This window comes from Schistocerca gregaria, chromosome X, assembly GCF_023897955.1.
Source record: "Schistocerca gregaria isolate iqSchGreg1 chromosome X, iqSchGreg1.2, whole genome shotgun sequence".
Classification (NCBI taxonomy): domain Eukaryota; kingdom Metazoa; phylum Arthropoda; class Insecta; order Orthoptera; family Acrididae; genus Schistocerca; species Schistocerca gregaria.
This window is the reverse complement of record NC_064931.1, coordinates 684,697,209-684,721,247: the sequence shown is the minus strand read 5'-3', so window position 1 is coordinate 684,721,247 and position 24,039 is coordinate 684,697,209. Positions and strand designations below refer to the sequence as shown.

General features: G+C 42.1%; 1 protein-coding gene across 1 annotated transcript in view; it reads right to left on the bottom strand.

The window, feature by feature from the left end:
- Window positions 1-18,825, bottom strand: part of LOC126299069 (serine proteinase stubble-like) — a 318,959-nt gene extending 300,134 nt beyond the window's left edge. Inside the window, exon 1 of the mRNA XM_049990738.1 lies at window positions 18,708-18,825. The gene's annotated coding sequence lies outside the window, so the exon portion shown is untranslated. The remainder of the gene's footprint in view (window positions 1-18,707) is intronic.
- Window positions 18,826-24,039: the final 5,214 nt, after the last annotated feature.

Below are 24,039 nucleotides of genomic sequence, written 5' to 3'. Positions count from 1 at the left end.
AGAGATAGCAAGTCACTGCAAAAGGACCTGATTTTTTTTTCACTTGCACTAGTAACTTTGAAATGATAAAAAGTACACTTCCAATTGGAATTGAATGACAACTGACACATCAAATTATTCAGGAGAGATCAAATATTGTTAAGAGATAATAATAAGAAAATGTCACTTCTTGACACATTTCCATACGGTGGTTTGCGGAGTATGTATGTAGATGCAGTTGTAGATGTAGATTCCTCCACAGACACTGTAAAACCTCATTGAAAATGCCCCTAGTATATTTCAAGCCATCATAAAGGTGAAGGGTGGAGACATCTCAATATTAATGTCTACTATACGTTTCGCATACTTTTGGTCAGGTAGTGTACCTCATTACATCCGAGACGGACGTCAAAGAAATTGGGCGGAAGCCTTTTTGAACACTTCTGCTAGCCTTATTGTGAAAAGGTATGATCTCTGTTTCCTTCCAACTTCTTAACGTTCTTCTTCTTCATGAAACGTTTCTGGCTGTGCAGGTCGTTCTCAGAACCTCTTCCAAGTTTATCTTTCCTCCCACAGTCTATTAGTCAGTATCTCCTTTCATTGCAGTCCTCACCGGTCCACTGAGAAATCTGCGGTATAATCCATCACGTTTAAAACGTTAACCGCAGATTTTGCATAGAATATGATAGGCATTCCATCATACCCTGGAGATATGTTCAGTTTTAGCGATTTCAGCAGTTTCTCAGTGTCACTTAGACCAATATCTATATCATTCATCTTTGTAGTGGTGCGAAAACTGATTGGCGCAGCATTATTTGATATTCCTTTGTAAAGGAACATTCTGCAACGAAATTAAGTATTTATATTTTTGTTTTGCAACGAAGAACTTCATTTCCACTGTGCGTATGTGAGCATCAACTTTGGTGCTATAGACAGCTTTTGCATATTCTGGTATCCCAGCCTAGCGACTCTGAAGGCCCGCCACGGGCGTGGACCTAGACGACAGCCGCTAAATGGCCAGCTATATCTTCAGGCGCTGGCGTCGTTGCTGCTAGTGCTGATCGCAGGGCCACGCCCGCCTTAATGGCATCTCTGGGCCCACAGACCCCCTTTGGAGATAACAGCGCAGCGTCCCCGTCTCCAATCGTGATTCCGCTGCACTCTGGTAACATTTTCATGACACATCGTTTTCTGGTTATAGGATTGCTACGCTTTAGGTTTTCGCTCTTGGATTACTCGCTGAACTTGTTATTCTACCGTGACATCTCCGTTGTCTGTCCTCCTGCTGTTATCCTCCTATTTATTCTCGGTGACTCAATGCTGGCGACCTTGGCTGGTTTGTCAGTTTCTGCAGGTTCTCCTGTCGTTCCCATTTTTGTCAGATTCCGGTCACTATAACTGGCGACGAGACGAATGGTTAACAGTGTCCCATAGACGCAAATCTCTTGCAACTCGTGGCCGAGCGGTTCTAGGCGCTTCAGTCTGGAACCGCGTGAATGCTACGGTTGCACGTTCGAATCCTGCCTCGGGGCATGGATGTGTGTGATGTCGTTAGGTTAGTTAGATTCGCATAGTTCTACGTTCTAGGGGACTGATGACCTCAGATGTTAAGTCCCATAGAAAAGCCATTATCCTTGGGATACCCTCTATACCTAAGTGCTACAGAAGTATTTACAAGTTGGAGATAAACCCACTATATTAATTAGAATTTATGTCAGTCCGTGCCCAATTGAGAGATCGAAGTGTAGCAACATTGATTTTCTAACATAATTTAGCTTTCGTAACTTCGGATAACTAACTGAGAACCGCTGAATCGAAACGGGAGAAAAAGAATTAAGATACAACTAAACGAGAAGACGGTGTAGAGTGGTGGATCACACCCGGAGGCATCAAAGGATAGTTAATTTGCTAACGGAAATAAGTGTGGGATAAAAATTGTGGAGAGATACCAACACTAGATTATAGTAAGTAGATTCAAATGGATGCAGGGTGTAGTACTTCGGCAGAGATGGAGACACTTGCTCAGGACAGACTAGTATGCACAGGCTTCAGGTTAAGGACAACAACAACAACAACAACAACAATAATAGCTCTCCATGTCCCACCTGCCTCCTACCCGAACCAAGGACCGAGTCGCAGTGGAGTGGCTTGTGTGGTTCAACGATATTTATAGTCATGCCATTGATGGAACCGCAAAAGAGGGTTATCTATACAAAGGCCAGATTAACATAATTATGGTTCCTGCAGAGGAGCAGCAACCTTTTCAGTAGTTGCAGGAGGAACAGCCTGAATGACCAACTGATCAGGCCATTGTCGAGAACACTTTTGGTGATGCGGAATCCCTTGCCTGACTCCTCTTTCCATTCAGAATTTCTTGCTGTTATTGTGAAATTCAGTGGAAGCTGCAACTCTGTTACACAGTGTGTAAGGAAAAGCTACAGCCAAACCTAGAAAGCACTTTCTACATATACAGAAAAGTCCAGAGAGAACGCAGGCTATTACATACATTCCCGTAACCAACAAGTTTGAGATACTGTCTTTCTGAAATTGGAACACAACCAACGAGAAACATTTCACCTACTGGGAACTCTGCACTGGGAGAGGCTAATACAGAGGGGTGGGAGTCTGGTAAACGTCGTGCGACCTCAATGACCTAAACAGCTGTGTCAAAGAAGTGTATAAATTTAAAATAATAAATTAAAGTTATGTCGAGGATTGTACTCTAAAAGCACCCACAGTTCTGTTTACTCTTAATACTCTTAATCTGGGGAACGGGGGGGGGGGGGGGGGGGCGGAGAGGGGGGAGAAGGGGTTAGCGGCATTCGACACTGTCAGTTCGAATCCGCATATAAGATGCAGCTAAATAGCTGTATAACGTTATAGCTGTATACCTGTATAATGTTAAAGCGTTAGGATGATGAGCAAACTACTAAAAATCGCTATTATTTGTGTTAATATCTCTGAGTTTCATTTAAAGAAAAATTTTTACACATTACCACAAATTAGTTGTTCGTAAAGCAAGTCCAAACAGTTATCTTTTCGCCACTGTTACTGAAGTTCAGTACCCAGTGTACTTAAAAGAAGCTGAAGTCTGTAAGCTGACTCGAGAGGGACCCTATTCCGTACTCAACACAGTAAAATCAGTAAGTCCTGAAAGTTGACGCTAAAAATGAATAATATTTCGTTGAACTAGAACATAAATGTAAATCCCCAGGTGTAGCTAATTCACGAAAAATTACAAATTTTTGATCAGCTTTCATTCGAGAAAAATTGGCAATATTCGAAAACTCACGAAATATTTTCAGAGTCCGAACGGTGGCTCAGCGCCGAAAAATTTACAATCGTTCAGAGAGCATACACCTCAGCTCTACATTCAATCTTAAATGTGCCCACATACTGATGTGAATGGCACTTCGTTTATGATCCCAAACTAAAGGTCCCGTTTCAGACTCTGACTGGACGTTTGTAGCTGCACATATTTCATCATATCATTGGCAGAGAGTAAGGCTTATCTTTTACGTAAATACATAATTTTAAATGCGAGATGCATTACAGTAACAATAATTCAATGCCATAAATAATTTTCAGTATGTTATACAGTTCAATAAAGCAGTACATCAGAATAAATTACAAGAATAATACAGTCTGATGTACATAGTGCAATAGATACCAAAAGCAAATTTAGACACCCGAAAAGAGAGGGGAAACTAATTTAAATACATTCTACCATATATTCACTTATAGTATAATAGCATCTATTTTGCAAATGTGTTTGCAGAGCCATTATGTACTTTGTGTTTCTTTTATTGTCATGATATGTTGGCATATTCATAAAATAAAAAATACTGTTACTGTCGACTCGTGTTTTGTGAATCCGTGATGGGTACTTGATAAAAACTATTCCTCTCTATGAAAGTAGTGTCTTCTGTTAATTAATTTTGCCAATATTTACAAAAACCAAATAGCAGGGATAGTGGTCTATAGTTTTTTTTATTTGTCTTGTTTCCCTTCTCAAACAGGAGCCTCACCTTCATCATTTCTAGTTTCTCTGAAAATATTCCACAACACAACGAGGACTTGGACAGATAAGTAAGGGACTCAATCATACTTTCGCATATTTTTTAAAATGTGTAGTCATGAACATCGTGTATTCTTGAAGAAAATTTTGAATTTAGTTTCTTTATGTATTCCTTTCATCTGTTGGAGATAAAGAGATTGTTCTTCGTTTAAATACTTTTTTTGTCGGCCCTGTTTCCAGTAGCTTTTTTTTACTGTTTTTCTATCAGGATAATTCCTATTTCTGTGAAGGATGCCTTGAATAAATCTGTTACTAGATATGTCTCAGAATTTTTGCTCCATCTTCAAGACGATTAATGTTACAGTGCTTTGCTTATGTGCATTAAATTCTGGAGTTGTTTTGGTTTACTTGGATGCCTGATAGAGAAATCGTTTTTCCTTCAGTAAAACATGTATGCCTGAGGTGACCTAACAATTTTTTTTATTAATTTTTAGGATTTTTTTCATTTTTATGAGTAGGAAACACAGCTCAAAACTGTAATCGAAGGTGCTCAATAATTAATCAAACTTTTCATTCGTGTTCCTAAGACGTGTAGTCGTGCACATGTCTCTTCAGTTAAGTAGTAAACAAATGAATTTGTGTTCAGCACACTTAAATTTCTAGCAATATTTTTCAATGGTTCATTAGAATGCGGGGGGGCATCAGTTTTATTGTTGTTATTTGTGTAATGTGATCCACAAAACATGCTGTGAAATCATTTGCGTTAGGTTTCATATGTACAGTAACAAATAATTCGTCTATTGTTGTGACTGGGGTGTTTCTAACATGTGCTACTGTTTCAATCGTCGATTCCATGCTAAATGTTAAAATTTAGAAAGGATAAACTCTATATTTTTGTAGTAAAATGTTCATGTCGCTGTCGAGGGTCCTGTACAAACAAATTAAGACTGCATTCAAATTTAATAATGAGAATCCTGTTACTTCCAGATCTCTTTCCTAAGGATTGTCTTCTGGGAACGGATGGGCACAAATGTTATATCACTTTTAATGTCGATTCAGCTGTCACCATAACTTTGTGCATTACTGCAGAAGTGACTGTTTAGTATGGAGCCTGGTATTCATACCAGTCTAGTGTTTCTTTCTGCAGCCAGCGTTCATTTAGACACAAAATTGAAAGGTCGTTGAGTTCATTTTATACCAGAATTTGACATTCATCAATTTTATTTGTTAGTGAGTGCACATTGTGGTGGAACACACCGGATCAGCGCTAGGTTCTGAAGTTTGGAGCTTGCTTGGTTTTGCTACTCCTTTCTACTGCTTGGATGCGGTGCTGAGCTGGCCTTCTCCTTATTCTGGGGAGGAGAAAAATCTTTATCCTTCGTACAGGCCTTCTCTGGTCTTCCACTGAGTTGGCAAGTGGCGGAAGATCCTTGGGTTTAGATGATAGCGTCACTTTGTTATTTTGTGAGAGTCTAAGGCTACAGGATCTACTGTATGATGATTAATCTCGAACTATACATCAGTACCATTTTGTGAATTCTCGAATAAAAAATGTTCAGACCCATGCTTTTGAACTGATAAAAATGAGCTGAAAAAAAGAAGGGAGATTAGAGTTACCATCCCATTAACAATATTTTCATTAGCCAAGCTAAAACTGAGCTGCCACAGGAGGTTTTAGGTTCACGCACATTTAACAAAAATATGGTCACTATGACTGTTCACTTACATTAAGTAGCTAAAAGTTCTTAAAAATCATAATTTACAATAAAAGTGACACATCATCCCAATGTAAAATTAAGAACTCTTTCGACTGGTGCAATCTGTTTCATTGTATCTGCGATACAATTTCAATTACAGCCAGCTTTGTTTGTGAACATGTTAATTGTCTGTAATTAATCTAATAAATGACAAGAAATATAGTTATAAATGCAGTGAGTGGTGTGTCCGGAAGTCCACTTCCACATTCAGCATTGCTACAATGTGACGAAGTTACGAAAGCTAAATAATGTTAGAAAATCAATGTTGCTACACTTCGCTCTGGGCACGGACTGACATAAATTCTAATTAATAAAGTCGGTTAATCTCCAACTTGTAAATACTTCTGTAGCACTTGGATATAGAGGGTATCCCAAGGATAATGGCTTTTCTATGGGACTTTACATCTGAGGTCATCAGTCCCCTAGAACTTAGAAGTAAGTAAACCTAACTAACGGAAGGACATCACACACATGTCCCGAGGCAGGATTCGAACGTCCGACCGTAGCAGTCACGCGGTACCGGACTGAAGCGCCTGGAACCGCTCGGCCACCGCGGCCGGCCAAGGGTAATGGTCAGTATTCAGGGATGTAACAAAAACGACAATTCTAAGCAAAAAGTGTAGTAAACATGGGCTCTAAAATGCATACATTAAGGGGTATGTGCCCTTGTTGAGTAGAAGGGATGTGTTTCACAATAGCGAAGATGAACAAGTGCTTATAACTCTGAAGGTATGCAGTTTTGTGTCATATTTACTGGACATTTTTTCTTCTTTTGGTCCATACTGCCACCTCTCAGAATATGGAATGCAAAGAGCTTGCGGCACGAGAAATTTATTTCCCAGTATCGAAGATGAAAACGTGCTCGTAGCTCTTAAAGTATTCATTTCAGAGCCTATGTTTACTAGACGTTTTTGCTTCGGATAATCGTTCCTGTAATGTTCCTGAATATTGACCATTCCTCCTGGAATGACCTGTCCAAGGCCTGTCCTGTGTAAGCGGTTACACTTTTCTTCATCCGTTTTCGACGCCAGTAATAGCGGTCTCGCGTCAATGAGTCACGAGTCTCTGTTTCCGTGATTTCGGTTGTCGCTCGCTGAGCTGTCACAATGTAATCTTGCCAGTGTTGTTTAAACCAGTAGCTTTTGCAGTTACCTGCACAGGTTGTAGGCCGAATGATTGCCCTGTACGCTTTCGCACTTCGTCAGTTGTCCTCTATCAGACATGAGTATGCTAATTGCCGAGGTAAAGAAATCATACAATGCGTTAGTGAGTTGGAGCAGTTGTAAATGTATTAGACTGGCATTCGGGAGGAGCAAGGTTGAAATTCCCCCTCGGACATCCAGATTTAACTTTCCACGGTTATCATAAATGGATTAAAGCGAATTCCGGAATAATTCCTTTGAAAAGCAGACAGCCAATTTCCTTGCTCATCTTTCTCCTATGCGACATTTGTTTCGTCTTTAACGGCATCATCGGAATGGCACATCATAATCTTCCATCCTTCTTCCTTTTACCACTCTGTTTTTCAACATCACCGATTTAGCTGAAATAATGATATGTTCTGTGGCCTTCTGCAGTTGTTGCTTAGAGCTGTATACGTCTACTTGTAGTGCAGTGCACGGCATCATATCAGAACATCAAATAGATGAAATGTCCGGAGACTATGATTGCTTCGACATCGAAGTGGTTACAGATGAAAATTCGGACAATAAATGGCATGGATATCGGTCGGAGTCTTGTTCGTTAAGCCATTCAAATAATTCACACGGGGGATGCAACAGATCAAAGAAATCTGAATCAGGATTCCCAGACGAGGGTCTGAACTTCATTTCGTCTGAACACAAATCCAGAGTTAACCGTTGCGTCAGTTCACTTGGTGAATGTTTTGTTACTCTATAGATCTGATAACTACTATGTTCTTACTCTATTGTCATTTCGCATCTATGCTGAATTAAGTGAACATGACCATTAATTTTAATTTAAGAAGACTGAGAAAGAAGAAAAAAAGGAAAGTTGCTGGCTGAAATTTGTAATGTTATTTCTTCTATACGGAGCGATCGCTTTCAGCCCTTGCGACGCAGGTCGCTCTTATGACAAGTCAAAAATTTCTTATACGTAATGTGCTAACTATAACAGCAAACTTACAAATTGGTATCTGAATAACTAGAAATTCACCATTTTTGAGACACCCCATCATTTATAACTTTGACCTTGTGCAAAACCAATTTTTTATTTTTCTAGTATCATCTAAGCAACACTGAAATAGAGCTCCATCCTGATGCCAGGATGCACTGAGAACAACGCTATAAATATTCCAGAGACTAAAGATTACACACATAGTCTTACTGGACGACTTACAGCGGGGACGCTTTATTGACGAGAAATACGCTCGTAACCAGGTTAACGTCAGAAATAAAATGAAGAGAACAGCTTGCATTGGGATACAAATGGGAGGAAACTCGCAATGCTTACGAGCATTCACCGGAAGTGAGTCGTCAACAATTCGGAGAGCGTGAACTAGAATCGCGCCGCCAGTGCGCGATGTTGCAACACTGAAATGCGTGGCGAGCATGTTGCTAGATTTCCTATTCATATTGCTTAACACAATCAAAATAAATTTGCCGCCGATTCCTTTCTGCAAAGTCAAAAATTTACCGAAGTATGTCTATGACTGCATTGGCAATCATCAAAAACATCATCATTTAAGCAGCATTCAAAACGTTTCTTTCGGAAATTTAAACTTTTCTTTTATGTTTTACTATATCATCAAACGCCTTCATCTCAATTGCAAATTTTGTTTCGAACTAAGAAATATCCTTCAGTTCACAATTAATGCGTGCGTATCTGACAAATGAAAATGAAGTTTTACAGAAAATTTATGTTTTCACCAACATGTATTTAAGATTAAATTCTTAATATCACCACGGCTCCTCACATGCTGTTATATCCTCGTGATCAGTTTCTTCACCCATTCTGTTTATATGATATAGCTATCCAACACAAATTAAAAATAGGAAATTCCAACACCGACTCTACCGCAGAGGCGAGGTAGCCATGCCTAGGGCGATAAAATTTCGAGCCGACAAATTTGAGGCTTAAATTCATAAATTTTCTACCGTTTGGATTTTCTGTTCATTCACTTTGTTAGTTTTACTCTAGTGGTGCCGGCCGGAGTAGCCGAGCGGATCTAGGCGCTTCAGTCTGGAACCGCGGGACCGCTACGGTCGCAGGTTCGAATCCTGCTTCGGGCGTGGATGTATGTGATGTCCTTAGGTTAGTTTGGTTTAAGTAGTTCTAAGTTCTAGGGGACTGACGACCTCAGATGTTAAGTCCGATAGTGCTCAGAACCATTTGAACCATTTGAACTCTAGTGGTGAGTTCGACAGTGACATATGCCGGTGAAACACGTAGCTCTCCTTTCACAAAAAAAAGGTGACACTCATTCCTTCCCCTCCTTTCGTCCTACATCGATACCGTGATGCGGTGGTGCTATGTTATTTTGGTGCTAAACGGGAACATTTCCGACCTGCTTTGGCAGTGAGCTAGGTTTTAAAACAACGTGTCACAATCTCATGACACAAAAAGCCATGCGAAACTGTTGGCAGTTGAAACAAACACGCATCAAGGAAAAGCAGGAACAGTCACGAAACGAAACAGTAAGGGTCGTCTCTTAGGAAAAGAGCAATATGGAACCTTGCAGTCCAATCAGTGAACTTCTAGAACTTCGTTGACATATTTACTTATCAGTAAATTTCGTAATTCGTTGCTGGTAGTTTTGCGTAATACATTAGAGTGCAGTAGTGTAATTATATTACAAGACATGTAGAGACTTCTAGATCAATCCGTTGAATATCTGCAAAACATAATAAACTTGTATAACCATTTATGCTGCTATGAATATTATTTTCATTTGTACTACAGGCCTATTTCAGCTATACAGCCATCATCTGGTTATCTGTAATGGACTATATTATAAATTTTGATATATTCGTTGTATTATATGTGAGTTACTTCAGAATAATATGATTTTACGTATGTTTTGAAATCCTGACTTCCATGCACTATTGTTGTTTCTGTAGCTGTCTATCCGCTACTGATTATATTTTACGTTAATGTAGTAACAATTACCAGTTTTGCAGTATGTTCCGACATTTCTTTTAGTAGTGCTCATAAATATATCTTAGTCTACAGTTGACATTTCGTGACAGCAGTGTGACGGATGATCAGCTATTTTGTATGGTTACATCGCCTTACTGACAATTACGTTAGTGCTGTCATGAAATTTCAACTGGAAATTAAGTTTATTTCTGAGCATTATTAATGCAATGCCAGTACATAGCACAAAACTGGTTACTACTAGAATAACAATGAAAGAATATAATCAGTAAAAAAAATTAGATAGCAACAGAAATAACAAAATCACTGACCATCTGTCACAACTGCTGTCACTAAATGTCAACTAGAGACAGATTTATTTCTGGCCATTACTAAAAGAAAAGTCAGACCACACTACAAAACTGTTTAGTATTGCTGCATTAACGTAAAATAGGATCAGTAACAAATAGACAGCAACAGAAACGATATTGCATGTAAGTCAGTGCTTTAAAATGTACGAGTACGTAAAATCATAATATTCATGCGTAATTCACATGTAATAAACCGATGTACCAAAATTTATGAGATGTTCTATTACTGATAACCTGATGATGGCTGTGTAGCTGAAATAGGCCTACAGCTAAGATAAAAATAATATTCATACCAGAGTAACTAGTTATACAAATTTATTGTGTCCATGAAAGGCATTTAATACGCAGCAAGCCCAGAAGATTATAAATTATCTGCAAACGTTTCGAGGTATTTGCGAATACCGCACAAACATTCAATTTTAAGTCAGCGTCAATGTGCAGAAGCGTTAAATAACGGCTCTAAGATATAAAATGATTACTTTAGCGCGTATGCTAGACGACACCGTACATAGTACAGTAAAAAATCTTGACTTAATGCACTCTTTTTAATGTTCAGTGTGATCTATTCCTTGTAAAAATAGATTACACAAAATGTATTGCTAAGAACTTTGAATGAATAAAGCGGAATTTTGAACTAAATTTTATCAGGCGTTAGTTAATATAACTCATGCGACTTTGTGTGACTTTACGATGAAAGCACAAGTCTGAGACAGCTCGAAAACAAATTTTCCATGTGCTCAAATTTAATTTTCAGATTCAAAATCTACGACACGTCCTATCACATATGATGCATACTCTAGAAGAACGCTGGAATACCTTTAGTGTACTCTCGGAGAAACTGAATCTTTACATTTCCGTCCAAATTCTTACTAATGAGAAAGACGAAGAAGTAAAATTGACGGAAAAATTACCTCACTAATTTTGCGCTATAGCCTTCGTAGATTTTAGAAAATTTTCTTCTTTACGCGATACTGGTCATATGAAATGAGTTATGGCAAGTAATTCACATGTTGCTGTAATTTGATTTCAGCTGTTTAATAAGAAATACAGTGAAAGATGATCAACCAAATTAAAGGTGTATTTTCCTACTCAAAATTTTTATGAATAAGTTAGTTGTCTTATGTTGTCAGTAATTATCTCACATGTCCTCGCAATCTGTACTGTAGCTAGACGGTAATGAATCGCCGGCCATACGGCGCTCTTTGAAAATAAATTGGACAATGACCTCGGGTACACTAGGGCCAGTATCGCGATGCGGAATCCAACTATCTGTTTCAGCGAAACAAGGAATTTACTGAAATTAAAGACTCTGAAACTCTAATAAATGGAAGCGATTTTTCGATCTAAAGAAGGCTAGATACTCGCCTACCAACCTATCCGCCGGAGTCGGAAGTTGCTGAAGGAGATTACTTTAAACGGAACACTCACGACGGTGGCGTGAAATAAACGTACTTATAAAAGAAGGCCATGGTCAGTTCTCAGGACTTAACATTCTTCTTTTCCTTGTGCCTTTGTCTCGCATCTACGCAGGTTCGGCATGTTATTAACAGATTTGGCATAGTTAATGTAAGCGGTGGCCGGAGATCTTGTAGCCACATCAACCCCATTGCTGCGTGTGGTGTGGTTCAGGTGAAAGAGTGCGAAAGTTTTATAAATGTTTGCGAACTGTCTGAGACGGGACTTCGGTACCAGCAAGGTATTCACCTAACTGGATGTGGGAAAGCGCCTAGAAACCACATCTAGGTTGACCGGCACACCAGCCCTCGTCGCTAATCCGCCGAGGGGATTCCCCCGTCCAGGAAGCGGCGCCTTAACACCCACGGCGGGTGACCTCAGGTATTAATATTCAACAAGATCTCACATCTGCTGTCTGGTTGGCATCCACACGGCGTTGAAATCTAAGGGTCTAACATAATTACTCGCAGCTCCTCATGAAGACGTCTAGGTGTTGGACACTTGTAAATTTACACATTCCGTAATTATCCGTGGTAAAGATTTCACACAGATGACCGATGAAAAGGTTATAAGACATGATGATATAATATTTGTCAAAGTTTTCGTTTTCTCGATAGAACCAATCATTCAAAAATTTGTATTTATTCCCGACGCCCACTGTACTTATGCAGTAAATGCTCGCAGCTATTTACCAACAGTTTGGATATGTTGGAAAACCTCTTCTAAAACTATGATGCCGCAGATACTCTGTTCTCGGTAACATTCGTTGTACTAATTGCATAATGCAAGAACCCACATCGCAACTACCAAATTCACGATTATTGTAGTGCAACCCCGTGGTCGGGCATAAAATCATCATTAGTGATACACTTGTCTCTAATATGTAGTGATGTACGCAAACCATCCGGATGAATCAGTCTATCTGTTAGTGAAAACCATCTCAAAATCCCTCCAGTAGTTCTTGACATTAAGATTCAAGTATAGACAGAAAAACGCGGTAGGTGACTTTAATTTGTTATATGTATGGAGGACAGCCGACCTGTACAGTCATTTACAACTGAATTAGTGCATGCATCGAGGCTAGAGGGAGTGAAACCTCATGCTGAACTTATGCTCGTAAGTTCTTTGTAAATTTCACACGATTTTACAGTCACTCAAATAACATTTCATATCCTTTCAACCTGTGAATTTTCATTTCGTTTCCTCCTCCCCTTCTGGGTGTTTAAATTCTTTTGCTAGGCAGTGTGGAAATGTAAACTCATTTTCTTAAAAATGTGTGACAGAGGTAATAAATTTTACACAGCAACATGTCACGACAAATTAACATAACTGCTCGACTGGCAGATCTAGCCGTAATGTCAAGACTGTGCAGGCTTACTTGTGATCAGATTGCAGCTCCTTGAGTGAGGTACAGGGTACATCCCCATTCTTACGTAAGTCATGTGAGCAACAACAGTTGCAGCTGATTTTACTTGTTTAACTTTTATTGAGGGGCGGTTTTGTTTGTCTTTATAACAGAAGAGATTTCAATCATCTGTGTAATGTGAATAGATTCTAAATAACTGCTAGTTTCGTAAATATGGAAGAAGATCTGTTTCTTATTAGACACTTGCTAGTTGTTAATATTAATCATTAGGAAAAGAACATACGAGTCGGACCAACTGTATACATTCCACCTTACTAGCTGGTCATTATTTATACTCCCAAAAACTGGCTAAGAGAACCGCAGGACGACAATGTTAAAACAGCTACAGTAGAACAATGCCTAGTGATGAGTTTTTCTGTCCAGTCCAACCTTTCTGATATACAGAATCGAAACTTGGCGAAGGAGCTGGCCACAGCGGTTGTGGGCGGTTCAGTCCGGAAGCACGCGACTGCTACGGTGGCAGGTTCGAATCCTGCCTCGGGCATGGATGTGTGTGATGTCCTTAGGTTAGTTTGTTTTAAGTAGTGCTAAGTTCTAGAGGACTGATGACCTGATAAATTAAGTCCCATAGTGCTCAGAGCCATTTGAACTATTTTGAAGGAGCTTACCATACGTGTTAAATCACTGGAAACAATGACAACCGGAAAATATTCATGCATAACCGATGGAGCTGCTTAAAGTGGAAAGACTACACAAAGCTAAGGGAATGTAATGTCGGTCTGAGATTTGTTGGAAGAAACATAGGGAAATGCAGTTCATCCACAAAAGAAATGGCGTACAAAACATTCGTTCCAGTGATCCTTCACTCTTCGTCGTTAATCTGGTAACCTTACCAAGTATAATTAATATGAGAGACAGAGACCATCCAAAGAAGAGCAGCGCGTTTCCTCAGGTGTTCGGTAAGTAAGCACAAGAGCAAATTTCATATGAAGAGGCTGCATGTGAGGCGTCGTGTATCACGAAGAAGATTACTCGTACACTTCCGAGATCGTATGACCAAGAAGAGTCAAGCAACATATTACTTGCTTCCATGCACATCTCGTGAAATGATCACGATCCGGAACTCAGAGAATTACGAGAACGTGCTGAAAAGTAATGCCTCCGAAGTTTTTAGGTGAACACTCGTAAAACCCTTTAAATAAAACGAACGTTATTAACATAAAATGGTTCAAATGGCTCTAAGCACTATGGGACTTAACATCTGAGGTCATCAGTCCCCTAGACTGAGAACTACTTAAACTTAACTAACCTAAGGATATCACACACACACATCCATCCCCGAGGCAGGATTCGAACCTGTAACCGTAACAGCAGCGCGGCTCCGAATTGAAGCGCCTAGAAACGCTCGGCCACAGCGGCCGGCCTTTATTAACATTCTGCACATTTATTCTTCAAGTCTACATATTTATTTCTCAACATAGCCACCATGGCGACGAACACATTTCTCCCGATGACAGACCAGTTTGTTGATACCGTCACTACACAATGTTTGACTTTGTTGATGGAGTCACAACCTCTCCTCTGCTTGCACCGATTCATCACTATCAAAGTGAAGTCCTCGAAGGAGTTCTTTAAGTTTTGGAAACAGATGAAAATCGGATGGGGCCAAGTGGGTACTCTATGGAGAATCTTCGATAACAGCGAACCCAGTGCGCCGGGCTGCAGCCCTCTGTCGCTTGAGAGCTCCGATTTGTAGTTTGTAACATGGCGGTGTGTAACGTAAGTATATCGGTGCGTATAAAACAGCGTGCTGTAATCGAATTTCGGATTCGAAAAATGTGTCAGCACATGGAGTACCTCTCCTTCAGCAAGACAATGCCAGACCACACAGGAGCGCTGCGACATCTGTAACAATCGGACGCCTTGGTTTCACGGTCATCGATCATCCTCCATATAGTTCCGACGTGGTCCCATCCGATTTTCATCTTTTTCCATAACTTAAAAAACGCCTTCCAGGGCTTCACTTTGACAGACATGAAGCGGTACAAGCAGAGATGAGGCAGTGGCTCCATCAACAAAGCCAAAATTTCTACAATGACGGTATCAACAAAGTCGATTGGGAGACATGTATTCCTCACCAGAGTGGCTATGTCGAGAAATAAATATGTAGACACGAAGAAAAAAGATGTAGAATGTTAATAACGTTTGTTTTATTTAATAAGCTTTAGGAGTTTTCACGTAAAAAATTCTAAGGCTTTGTGTTTCAGCACACCATCGTAATAATCATGCCAATTAGATAATCAGTGTTATATAGGCTGCACCACAATTAATAGCAAAACTGTGCATGAGTGAAAGGATGGCTCAAATGGCTCTGAGCACTATAGGACTTAACTTCTGAGGTCATCAGTCCCCTAGAACTTAGAACTACTTAAACCTAACTAACCTAAGGACGTCACACACATCCATGCCCGAGGCAGGATTAGAGCCTGCTACCGTAGCGGTCGGGCGGTTCCAGACTGTAGCGCCTAGAACCGCTCGGCCACCCCGGCCGGCTGAGTGAAAGTATGTGCTAATACGAGGGCTATTCGGAAAGTAAGGAACGATAGGTCGCGAAATGGAAACCACAGTGAAAATCAAAACTGTTTTATTTGCAACAGTTAGCTACAACTTCGAGCTACTTATCTCCATAGTCGCCGATCCGACTGAGTCGTTTGTCGTAGCGTTGTACCAACTTTCCAATACCTTCGTTATAGAAGGCAGCCGCCAGTGCTTTCCGCCAATTCTCTACGCTGACCTACATCTCGTTGTCTGTACCAAAATGTTGGCTTCATATCCAGCGGTTCATGTGAGCAGAGATGAAACTGAGGGAGACAATTACGGACTGTATTGTGGGTAATCAAACATTTCCAGTTGATATCGATGCAGGATCATCTTCATTGCCCCTGCAGAATGCGGCTGAGAGTTGTCTTGAAGAAGAAACAGCACGACAGTTATGTAATGCTGGGGCATAGCTTCAGGCGAGATTTCTGACCAGGCCCTCGTACTTGGCGGAAGACACTATTGTTCTAGGCATCTTTATGCGCTCCCTGTGGGCTCAGAACTAAAAAGAGCCACGTAATGCGATCGACAGGCATACTAGAGACAGTGCCCAACAAACCTGTGCAAAACTTCATCGGATTTTCACTGTGGTTTACATTTCGTGACCGATCGTTCCTTACTTCCCGAATAACCCTCGTAGAAACAAAAACGTTTCGGTAAACACGGATCCATTATCTGTGACATAATTGCGGGTATGTGGTTGTGATCTGCCACTGACTTCAATAAGAAATATTGTCTTAGTACTAATGTAAGCTTTCGACTAAGCCCCAGCTAATTGTGCTCAGATTTCACCCATGGTCTACCTCAACGAAAAGTAAAATAATGCTTCCACACTTTACATGTTTTGATTTACATACGCCGATACCTGTCTAAGGAGAAGATCCACGTGTCGTCCTCTAATTCGGATGCAGTGCTACACATGGCTCTGCAGTGAGTAGCGAATTCTTTGAATTGCTGGATCATGTCATAAATCTAGACAAGACTGTACATTTAACTACTACAATTCTTCAACCATATCAATGGGAGCACTGTACACTCCACTTTAAATACAACTCCAGACAAATATCCAGAGGACTAAGGTCACATGATCTTTGAGGACAAGGTACAAGCCCTGCTTGTATATATTCCATCTTGGACGATATTTTCGCGTTATATGTCATCTTGCATAAGCTGTAAAATGTCCTGGAGCCTCATCATGCATGTACCACATTCCCATGGGTGAAACTTAAGACCAATTAAATTTCATTTCAAATACATTAGTACTAATTAGGACAATATTTCATAGTGAAGTGAGCGACAGCTCGTATCATCACGTTCGGAATTACCTGACAAACGCCTCGCTTACTGAGACTTTTTGCATCTGTTATACACTTTCGTCTGCCTCCGTAGCTCAGTGATCAGCGTGTTCGGCTGCTATGCGGAGGACCCTGATTGGAATCCCTGCACTTCCTTGGTGAGAGGACTGGTACGGGGTAGACTCACTCTCCTGAAGCTACTTGACTGTGAAGTAGGGGCTCCACGGTCAAGAACGTCAAACGTCAACGTCAACAACGGCCGGGAGTGCGGTGTGGTGATTCCTCGTCCCCCCCCCCCCCCCTACCACATCCAATGACACCGTTGGCAGAGGATGACACGGAGGTCGTTCGATATCTATTGATGCATCAGGGGCAGATCGTGGTCCTTTGCTTGCTTTGGTTCTTTTTAGTCATACACTTTCACGCATATCATTTTTCCGTATTAAGTATGATGCACCCTACATTAAAGACACAAATAATAAATATTTTCCTATATGTTACATAATAGATATTAATTTGGCAGTGTGTTGTCAGCTGGTGGTGAGTCTTCCGGGTTGCACGATCGTGGGTCATGAAACTTCAGCTCGTAACGTTTCGTCCAGAGCTGCGCTGGAGATCTTGAGAGGGACTGTTGATTCCGCTTAGTCTTTCTTGGAACAAGCAGTCCCACTGAGACGTCTGGACGGAAAAGTTTATTGGACGACGACCATACAACCCGACAGTCTCACCAGCGACTAAGACATCCGCTCGAGAAAGCCCTTATTGTATGATCAGCGTATTTTGACACTGTCCGCCCAGCATGGCAGAATGCAATGTGAGGCGTCCTGGTTCGATTCTCGGCTGGATCGAAAATTTCCTGCTCGGAGACTCGGTGCTGTGTTGTCTGTATCCTCATCTACACACGATTCGCCGCAGTGGAGTCAGCTGAAATGTCTTGTACAAATGACTGGTCTAGCCGACGGGAGACGATAGCCACACAGCGTTTCATTTCATTGTTAAATTGTTTTATTTATTTAAGCCGATGAGGTAGGTCGTTCAGGACCTCTCTTACGTCGCACCAGGGGTTTAAAGAAGAAGTATTTTTCATGCCGTATTTAATTAACAAATTTCAATAATTCTAATATGATAAAGTAGGAATCATTCATTATAACTGTTAGTTTTAGCCGGCCAGTGTGGCCGAGCGGTTCTAGGCTCTTCAGTCTGGAACCGCGCGACCGCTACGGTCGCAGGTTCAAATCCTGCCTCGGGCATGGATGAGTGGATGTCCTTACGTTAGTTAGGTTTAAGTAGTTCCAAGTTGTAGGGGACTGATGAGCACAGATGTTAAGTCCCATAGTGCTCAGAGTCATTTGAACCTTTTTTTTTTTGTTAGTTTTAAGAGCGAGATTTTGTGAGTAAAAACCTCGTATAGAAGATCAGCTACAAAACACATAACGTAAATAAACGATCGTTGAAAATCATGATTTGGCTCGTGAAATATGCATTGAAAATCACCTGTACGAATACTGCGGTATGACCTACTTTAAACCATACCGGTGCCATACTGCGGATGCTACTCGATTCGAAAATTGAATGGCAATGGACACTGATTCTGAAAATGCGTTCACTCAGTTTTCGGTAATCAGGAACAAAATCTGCATCCATATTAGTACGAAAAGGCTGCTGGACTAATGACACAGAAAGCCTTCCTTTCTGTGAGAATTGAAATACTACGCACTGTACTGAGGTTGGCAGGTCGCGCGAGGCGTAAACAGTGTGTCAGCTGGCGCTTACCTGTGTGTGTCTGGGGCGAGCCGAGAGAGCGCGGAGGCGGCGGCAGCTGCGGCAGGAGCGCGGGAGCACAGGAGCCCGGGAACACGTGGTGGGACGCGGCGCCCACTGCTGCGGCCTGCGCCAGCCGCCTGGGACGCTGCGGTCAGGGAAAGTTGGAGGGGGCACCGTTACCGGAACAGTTACCGCCCTGCTGCGTGACCTGCTCACCCGCCGCTGCCCATCACCCACAGCCCCCGGGCCACCCCACGAAAGGCTCACCTTGGCCCGCACGCATCGGAACATCTCACGAACGAATAGGTACAGACAACCAAAGCTACATTCAGCACTCTCTCTCTCTCTCTCTGTTTCAAGGAGCGAGAGAAGTACAGAGTCAGAGGATTCGAAAGCGGTAGCTCCTAACACGCTAGCGGTCATCAGTAGCTGCATCCAGCAGTTCCAGCTCTGATCTGATGCTACGCACCATCCAGATTACAGAATGGTCCTTGTGGAAGTCTCACGGGGCAAACTGTTAGTCATACCAGTAAAAGAGCAAATTGGTCTCCCTGAGGTGCTGCAGATGGTGTAAAACTAGTACCAGGTAGCCATGTGACCATCCATTGCTGGTGTAAGCTACGGCAATTGTTATTTACATTATCTAATCGAAACAGAGGACTGGAAAAACTGGTAGAAACCGACCTCGGGGAAGATCAGTTTGGATTCCGTAGAAATATTGGAACACGTGAGGCAATACTGACCTTACGACCTATCTTAGAAAATAGATTAAGGAAAGACAAACCTACGCTTCTAGCATTTGTAGACTTGGAGAAAGCTGAAACTTCCTGGCAGATTAAAACTGTGTGCCTGACCGAGACTCGAACTCGGGACCTTTACCTTTCACGGGCAAGTGCTCTACCAGCTGAGCTACCGAAGCACGACTCACGCCCCGTCCTCACAGCTCTACTTCTGCCAGTATCTCATCTCCTACCTTCCAAACTTTACAGAAGCTCTCCTGCGAAACTTGCAGAACTAGCACTCCTGAAAGAAAGGATACAGCGGCAACATGGCTTAGCCACAGCCTGGGGGATGTTTCCAGAATGAGATTTTCAATCTGCACTCTCTTTCAAATTCTTAGGATGGCAGCGGTAAAATACAGGGACCGAAAGGCTATTTACAATTTGTACAGAAACCAGATGGCAGTTATAAGAGTCGAGGGGGCATGAAAGGGAAGCAGTGTTTGGGAAGGGAGTGAGACAGGGTTATAGCCTCTCCCCGATGTTATTCAATCTGTATATTGAGCAAGCATTAAAGGAAACAAATGAAAAATTCGGAGTAGGAATTAAAATCCATGGAGAAGAAATAAAAACACTGAGGTTCGCCGATGACATTGTAATTCTGTCAGAGATAGCAAAGGACCTGGAAGAGCAGTTGAACGGAATGGACAGTGTCTTGAAAGGAGGATATAAGATGAACATCAACAAAAGCAAAACGAGGATAATGGAATGTAGTCGAATTGAATCGGGAGATGCTGCCAGAATTAGATTAGGAAATGAGACACTTAAAGTAGTAAAGGAGTTTTGCTATTTGGGGCGCAAAATAACTGAAGACGGTCGAAGTAGAGAGGATATAAAATGTAGACTGGCAATGGCAAGGAAAGCGTTTCTGAAGAAGAGAAATTTGTTAACATCGAGTATAGGTTTAAATGTCAAGAAGTCGTTTCTGAAAGTATGTGTGTGGAGTGTATGGAAGCGAAACGTGGACGATAAATAGTTTAGAGTAGAAGAGAATAGAAGCTTTCGAAATGTGGTGCTACAGAAGAATGCTGAAGATTAGATGGGTAGATCACATAAATAATGAGGAGGTATTGAATAGAATTGGAGAGAAGAGAAATTTGTGGCACAACTTGACTAGAAGGAGGGATCGGCTGGTGGGGCATATTCCGAGGCATCAAGGGATCACAAATTTAGTATTGGAGGGCAGCGTGGAGAGTAAATATCGTAGAGGGAGACCATGAGATGAATACACTAAACAGATTCAGAAAGATGTAGGTTGCAGTAGGTACTGGGAGATGAAGAAGCTTGCACAGGATAGAGTAGTATGGAGAGCTGCATCAAACCAGTCTCCGGACTGAAGACCACAACAACAACAATCGAAACTATCCAGACACCTATTAGAATGGCTCTGAGCACTATGGGACTCGACATCTGAGGTCATCAGTCCCCTAGAACTTAGAACTACTTAAACCTAACTAACCTAAGGACATCACACACATCCATGCCGGAGGCAGGATTCGAACCTGCGTCCGTAGCAGTCACGCGGTTCCGGACTGAAGTGCCTAGAACCGCGCGGCCGGCGACACCTATTAGACATTAATGTGGGATGTGTCTACCCTTCGCCTTTATAATTGCTTCAACTGTGCTGGGGACACTTTCAGTGTGGTGTCTGAATATCTGTGGAGGAATGCCAGCCCGTTCACTCTCAAAAGCCGAGACCAGAGATGGTACTTATATTGGACGTCGGTGTCTTGAGCAAAGTTAACGTTCTTGCTCCCTCCAAAGGTATTCTGTTAGGTTCGAATCTGGATTCTGAGCAACCCAGTCCATTTTTGGAAAGTTAATGTCCACATATAATTGCCTCACAGATGCTGCCTTATGAGATGGTGAATTGTCATGCTGATCCAATCATCGTCTCCTTGCTGTTCCTCGTCTGTAAACTATACACAATGCTGCAGTGTATGTTACTATTCTCCAGCATTTAGAGTTTTCTTAAGCGCAATAAGGGGACCACACACTAACCACAGAAAAAATCCATACCATAACACCATCTCCTCTGTACTTCACTGTTGGCACTACACATGATGGCAGGTAACGTTCTCCAGGAGTAGATACAGAATTCACCGCGGTGGAGATACCGTTCGAGGATTTGGAGTGAATGGCAGAAATTTTGCTGATGGGAAATCCATGTTACACTTTGTAATTACACTTTGTATAAGTGGAGGATGGCAAAGGAATGTAGTCCGGAGTTCGGTGGTTAGTAATTATAGCTTCTTGTAGGCTTTCTGTTGGATGCTTAAGAGGCTGTGTTTCCATAGTTATTTGCAGTAGATGCTTAATCCAAGATCATTTGCAAACTGAAATGAAATGTGCTTATGACATATTTAGCCAGGAGTCCCCTTTCGCGGTGTTCACCCACCTGGTGCAAGTCCTTTTAGTTGACGCCACTTCTACGACCTGGGTGTCAATGATGATGAAATGGTAATAAGTACACCAGAACACCCAGTCTCCAAGTGGCGAAAATCTCCAACCCAGGCAGAAATCGAACCTGGAGCTGTCGCAGAACTTTCAGCCACGCTCTCCCCACACCTAAGGAGACTGACTAGTATTACACAATATGTTAGCTGGATAAGAAATTTGTAAAAATGTTAAGGTAGAAGTCATTGGGAGGGGAGTGGTGTTTGTGGATGTAAACTGATTGAGCTGTGGCTAAAACTAGACATATGATATACTTGGATGAGAAACCCCAAAGTGCAGTTTCAGCCGTGTAATTGGAAAGGTTTTGCTATCCTTCGCACACAGTGACACCTTTGCCTCGCAAAATATGAGAGTATATTCTTATTCACAGGGGTATCACGCCCACACGTGACCACATCAGGATGATCAATAATACGCTGACCCCTTCTAACCTCAAACAGTCACAGGTGTTCCTGGTAACATCATGTACTATGCCAAATGTCTTCCCTACGTGGCACAAATTGCACGCCCCCTAAATCAACTGAATCAGAAGGGAGTCAAATTTGTGTGATCAGTCGCCTGTCAACAGGATTTTCAACAACTTAAGAACTGTCTCGAGGCGGCCATATGCCTGATGCCACATACGCTTGGTCTGACGTGGACACTATTGATGGATGGTTCCCAGTAAGGAATTGTGGTGTTGTTGGGCCGCTCTGTACAGCAAGTCAACTTCACCTCCAAAAGATAGACTGTGATGCAGCTTAACAATTCACAAACTGCGGAGGCTTTGACTATAATTTATGGGGTCAAGGAATTTCATGTGTATTTGTATGGTAGCAGATTACACCTCTTGACTGAACACAAACCTCTAATTTCATTCGTCAGTCATCGTGATAAGGTCCCAGAAAACACGCCGCAGAATTTACAGTGCTAGGCGTTGTTTTTAAAGCAGGTATCGCTATGAAATCCACTTTGGCACCACAACCCAACACGTCTACAATGACACCCTACTCTGACTCCCTCTTGGGCATGAAGCAGACTTTGGTCACCAGAAACGAGTTTCTTTTACTGTGCAGCAACATCTGTAACAAATCTTGGACGAATATCCACTGAACTAATGTGAGGTAGCCACTGCGTTGTCCGACGGCTCGGTGCTGGAGAGGGTTTTGTCTGGAATGGTAGCAAAAGGATGTCTCCAGCGAGACTGGCCTGGTCTTTCACAGTTATTTCGTGTCGCGTTAATGTCATGAAGAGCATTTTAGTGTTGACCACACAGGACTCTGAAAGGCTGGTCGTCATTTTGACCCTGCTCTCGCCCTGGATGCAGCTGCTACATACTTAATATTAGAGGATGATGCACATGAAGGCATTGGCCTAGTGCATGTCTACTAGCCTGACATAGTTGCGGACATTGAATGAATGTGACACTCCTGTTATACCTGCTCCTTCAACAGGTGGCCCCTGAACGATGTTTCTCGCCGTGCCCCCAACCTGCCCACCTTTGGTAGAGGGTCCATGTTGATTTTGCCAGGCCGCTTCAGGGATATATGTGTGGCTGCTGGTCCATACATTTCCAGGCATTCTGCCGCGATAAGAGCATTGAACATCTGATCGCCACTCTCTTTCAACCTATCTCCAACGTGGAGGCTGAGGAGATGGTCTGTACATTCAAAACACAGATGCGATAGGCCTTTCAGATATCATATACCAATGAAGCACTGCACAGCCTCCTTGTATTGATCCATCCCTGTCAGTGAGGTCAGTCTGGCTAATATACTGCACGCATGCAGACATAGCACCCTATTAGACCTTCTATGTCTCATGACCGAATACAGGCACTAGTACATGAGAGATGCCTGTATCTGGGCATGCACTTTCAGCAGGCATCTGAGGTGGATCCAAGGAGCCACAGGGAGCCTCAGCTGTTTGACATCACAGACTGGCACACCCATGTGACACACCACTGCAACCGCCCGCAGCCACAGCCACAGTCGGAATTGGTGCCGTACCCTTGCCTCTGTATCTCAACCCCGCGCTGGACACCAGGATCCCCACCAGCTGTGTCTCTCGCCCTCATGCCAGCTTGGCCTTCACTCCCACTCTCCTACTCGCTGGAGGATTGGTCA